Below are 6,000 nucleotides of genomic sequence, written 5' to 3'. Positions count from 1 at the left end.
CAAGAAACAGAAAAAGATCCAGAGGGGGATCCACTGATGACAACACTGTTCAGGACATCATTGATGGAAGCAATGCCAATGCCTGTCAGAAGCAGACTGAAAGATGTGGTGGGAATAACGTCAAAATCATGCAAAGAATTCTGCTACCATATTCTCCATGCAATGGAGAATTACAGGAAGGATTCACGGAAATTGGCGAAGCAGTGGAGAGAGATTCTGAGAAAACTGGGACAGATGCAGCTGGAAGAGCTGACAAGAAAGAACAAAAAGAAAACACAAGCTCCGGTGATTACTTCGACACTGCCAGAAGAGGTCGCCATGGCACCTGTTCTCCAAGGGGGTTCACAAATACTGCCTCAACCACAAGGCCAAAGAGCTTCTGCCTTACCAGTAGTGAATGTGCACACACAACAATCCCCTAGACAGTGGCAAAACAAAAATAATAAAAGCGGACTGAGGAATCAAGGGCACCAACCACAGCAGCAGACATACCAAAATGGTGGACTAAGAGGCCCGCTAGGTGCCTGCTGGGGGTGCAATCAATCAGGACATATAAGAAGGGATTGTCCTACCAACCCATGGTTGCCTAGGCAACCACAACAGTGTAATTGACAAAGAAATGACATCAGCTCAGATACATGGAAGCAGTCTCAGACACAGGCTCCACAGGTCCCAGTGAACCCGTGGGGAGGACTAAATCAGAGATACTAAGGATGCCCAGGGAATCCTAAAGGGTCAGCTAGTGGCAGTAACTATGCAGGCTGATTAAGAACCTATACTGCAGGTTCAGGTGAATAATAGTGGCAAACCAATGATGATAGATACTAGAGCATCTTATGCCTCTCACCTCCCCATATTAGACAAATATGTAAAAACATTAGAATTTTCATGACAAACGCAGTTAATACATATGACAGTTCCAGTAAAACCAGAAGCAGGAAAAAGCTACCTATATTAGTGTGAGAACAAACTTCAGGGCTAAAGTTCAAGAAATTAGAGTACCAAAAGTAGGCTATCATTGTACACTGCAATATGGTTCATATCAAAATAATTTGCTAGAACAACTATGGTTAAGGAAGGCATGAGGTAAACCAGCTTCCATGAGATCGCAATATTTTGTAATAGGAAAACAAGGGTCTCCAATGGAAGCACAAGAATCTCTAGGATCTGATATCATACAGACCTGGTTCATAACACTTTTAGTGGCCAAGGGATAACAGCCAATGTTGTTGTTTACTTTTTTGAACGCATGAATCATGATGTGAATCATGTGTCCAAAGGGGGGAGTACTGGTTAAAACAGAGTGACTGTAACAGGCCACCAGTACTAAAGGCAGACAAACAGAAGTGGAGATTGGTTCATGATCTGAGAGCAGTAAATGCAGTAGTTCAGGATAAAGCAGAGGTGCCTAATCCACACACACTGTTAACAAATGTTCCAACAGATGGAAAATGGTTCTCAGTAATAGACTTATGTGGAGCATTTTTTTGTGTACCCTTGGCATGAGAAGGTAGACACTCATTTGCATTTATTATTACACCTATTATTAATATTTGTAGTTGGGTAGGGTTTTATTTTTGGTTTCATAGGGTAGAAATAGTACACCTTAAAGGGCACATAAAGTACATTTTTGGAAGTTTCTATTGCCAGAGTTTTAAGTACACAAATTCTCCTGATAAGAAATTTACTGAAAAAACCCAATGTAAACTTGGTACGTAACATTTTTGAAATGTTTAAAATATCGTTAAATAATATATTGGATAAAGGGGAAGGAAATGGAAAGAGACATTAATTTACATGGGGTTGAATGAACTCTGGTCTTTGTTCTGACTTTCTGGTTGGGCCTGATCACCCTCCCTAGAAAGCTAGAGACATTGTGTGAGATTTATATGTAGTGTGAAAACACTAATAATTAGGAATAAGCTTATAATTTAGCAATAGGCCTATGTATGATTCATACCATAACAAGGACAGAGAAAGAGAACTAGCCCTGAATGAGGGACACCTGTTGCTAATAAATTGTACTATTCCTTGAATGACCTTATGAGATACAAGTAAGTTAAGGTGTTATCAAGGGTTATTATTCTAATTTGATTTGGTGTTTTGGTTTAACAGACAGTGTTGTTTTGTTTTTTGGGGCCTTACATCTGGCACTAATGAGTTATCGCATGCAAGCTAACAGAAATACGCATCTAAACACTGCATGAAATGCTTACAGGTTGACATGCCTGTGCCGGTGCTTAGGGGACCATATGAGGGTCCGCCTCTAGAGCACATGGAAAGGGAATTGGAAGGGTATATCAGGCAACTAACTGTCATATATGAAGTTATATACCAACAGGAGAGAAGCAGAGTTCTAAAACCAGAGGCGAATCCACCACGACCAGTGGTCCCGGGGGAGAAGGTCTACGTCAGGGTCTTCAGAAGGAAGTAGAACGAACAGAGACATGTGGTACCCTACGCCTTCATCCAGGTTACACCAACTGCTGTAAGGGTTGAGGGGAGCTCGACCTGGTATTATCTAAACCGATGACAGAGAGATGAGGAAGTTGAGGATGCCGAGACCCTAGTGATGGAAGAAGTCCTGAGCGAAAGGGACCAACGCCGGCCCGGAGTAGAAGCCCAGAAGCAGATGGTCATTATCACAACATTGAGGACCACTTGACTGCCCTTATGGCAACCTAGATTGTCTATATGTGGTAGTGGCAGGGGGTGTATGGGCCTGTCATGGTTACAAAGCTCAACAGAAACAATTGGAGGTTAGCTTAGAGGGAAACCTTCCAGATTTGTACCCAGTACCTGACTTTGCTCCTTGTCCTCGTGATGGGTCAGACTATGAGGAAGATACATTGGTCTGACTATATATTCTTATAAAATGTAACCACAGATGGCAAGGCTAAGAATAAGTACATGCACATGCTTACACTCATTTTATGTTAACTTTTGTTTTATTGGTTGGGACTTATTTAAGTCCCAAAGGGGGGATATGTGGGGAATATTTGGTTAACTACTCTATCTCACTCAGGGGCGGACAACATAAAAACCAATGCCTTAAATGCTTATGGATTAAGAACCAATTAAAGGGTTAAAACAGAGCAGAGACATTTATTTAGTGCAAATGCTGTGCTTCTGATAATGGATGATTCCCTCTAACTCCCTGCAGCTGGTCTGGGTATGTCAAAGACATGTTATGGAGATAGAACTTCTCATTGTAGCTGTGTGGAGATTGGAGTAGCAATGGAACTAGTGTTATCACTTGTTTGTGCTTATGACCTGACACACATAGTCACATGCACATAGTCACAAGGAAAAACCATAGCCACAAGGTCCTGGGAGGATGGCTGTTGGGAAAGGCTTAAATATATGTGGTTGAGAATGAGTCACGCCATGACATGTGTAAACCATGTTTAAGTATTAATTGATATGTTTTATAATGTGTTATGAAATGATAAGGGTAAAACAGAATGAACATAATTGATACTTTGTACTCCAGATGCATGCCTGGATAGTGAATATAGTCAATACAGAGTGTGATTGTTCTTTAACGTACGTATGTATATAATTTTTTGAGTCACGCCACCAATATAATGAGATAAGTGACAGAGGCCCCATTTAGAGAAACACACGTAGCCCTCGTGAGTAAACAACATGTGACACCGAAGGATGTTAATCATGTACATATAATGGAGTAGCTGTGTAGGTTGTATAAGCATGACTATGCATTTGTGTCTGTATAAAAGGAGAGCTCAGAGTCAGGGAAAACAGATGTTCTGCTGACCATCTCGGCTTTTCGTTACTTTGTGTGATAAAAGTATATTTTCATTCTACAAAAACTCTGGAAGAACTTTGATTTTTAACAAGTATAGTGATAATTATCCATGACAGGCTGAGCTGTAAAGAATGTTTAAAATTCAATATTTTAAAGGAGGAAGATGAGTGCTATTCAAGAATGTAAGAAAATATGTAAGAGGAGTATCAAATTAGACAATGGCATGGTGCTATGATTTGAAATAGGATGCGTTCAGATTATTGAGTATAAACAACAGAGGATTAACGATTGGGCGCAGGCATCCCTTAATGTGTAAGGCATTGAAAAGAGAAAAAATATATAAAATATATACTGTAGGTTACGGGCCTTTGGTGTGTATCATCATAAAATAAATAGGTTACGGGCCTTTGGTGTGGAGAATCATCATAAAAGGAAGTACAGAATTAGTCCATTGTGAATTACTCAGAACGATCATATTGGATCATGGCACCAATGATCAAAGAAACAAACACAATTTTAATAGAGATCAAGGTGGGGATTTGATTCAAATATTTAATTACTAACATTGCATGAACTAATATAAAAATAATGGGGAGTCAACTCAGTAGTCTAACAAGACAATCACAATTATGAGCAAATCAGAGCTTGATTTGCCTCGAAGAGGAAGAAAGGAGATGACAAAATTATTACAGACAAATCCGCATTTAAAACAAGTCTCTATTAAAAGTATCGAAAATCAGACACTGCGGGAAGGGATGTTAAGTAAATTAGGATTTTTTCTATGTGGAACCATAGCTCAGTGATTTATCAGCATGGACAGATAAGGAGTATCCTCAGGAAAGTAGTTTAAAAAAAACAAAGGGATAAAATACATTAATTTTAATCTGATGTGTGCATAATAAGTTATAGAAATGTGTATGATAATTTTATATAAGTTTGGATAATACATTTCGATATATAACAGAATTAGGTCATAGAATATCAAGGAGTGGTATTGAGAGCGGGATGTTATTCTATATAGTAGCGGAAAGTATGTATTTTCTGGGAGGATCCCATGACAGGAAGGGAAGTGTCCGGGGAAAATACAGTTGTTGTGTTGTGGTCCCGCTGGGAGTATGGTTAAAGAAGCTGTTTTGTGTCGATTGAGAATTGTTAAAAACACGAAGGGATTGATTGATGTGAGTACCTAAGAATTTCTAGCGTTCTACATGGATTATGTTAATATATGAAAATATGATTAATTTTAGGTGTGTATAATCGATTACTGGAGATTTGATAAAGTAATAATTTGAATAATATTCATATACTAACTTTCACACCCAAACGTAGACGTACGTTAGGTGTGAGAAACAATAAATAAATGTTTTCTGAGTTGATGCCATTTATGGATCATTTGATAGAGATCAGTTTAAGGGAAAACTACAAAGCCAATTTAGGGGTTCCATTAAAACTAATTATTATTGCGGAGCTAAGGTGATATAGGTAAAGGAATTTCATTATGTCGCAAGGGAAAACATAATCTGTTTGATTAAACTCGTTAGATCTCTTTCCAAATCAGTGAATGTGGATTTGACTCATTAATTGCTAATTTATTCCCATTGAGCATGTGAGATCTTTGCAAATAAATACTTGGACGACCTTTAAGGCTATTCTCTGGTAATTGTGTTATGTGCCAGTTGTTAAGACTACAAATCATTGTAATTGGGATTTAGCAGCTTGATTAGTTCAAATTGAAAGGCTAAGTTATTGAACATGAATAGCGGAACGATTTCGGGGGAATATTTTTTTTTTGGTGTGGCCTAATGGTTTGCTAGCTTCAGCTACTGAGAATGGGGTTATAATTTAAAATTTTGAATTGGATATGGATATTAATTGAATATATTTTTGTCAAAAATAGCAAGTGTTTGTTTTGTTACCTGTAGCCTAATTAGAAGGGACAGTTACCTAAATGTACTGACTTCTAATAACAGCGGATTGGCAATTGCGATAGAACTGTGGCCATGATCTTACTTGATAACATGAATTTCAAAGCCTAACAAGCTCCGCTAGGGTGAGTGGAGTATAGTATGTAGGGATAGTAGCTAGCAAGCTAGCCATCTTTAGACAGTTAGCTTGGGAGCTTGCTTGCCTTTGTGAGAATCAAGGAGAGGGGATATGAGATAACATTTAAATTGAAGGTATGTATGAGAGAGAGCACGAATGATGTTTACAAATAGTCTAACTTTATATTG

Source organism: Coregonus lavaretus (assembly GCF_964263955.1).
Source record: "Coregonus lavaretus genome assembly, chromosome: 22".
In the NCBI taxonomy this organism is placed as follows: Eukaryota; Metazoa; Chordata; class Actinopteri; order Salmoniformes; family Salmonidae; genus Coregonus; species Coregonus lavaretus.
Note: the sequence above shows the minus strand (reverse complement) of the source record.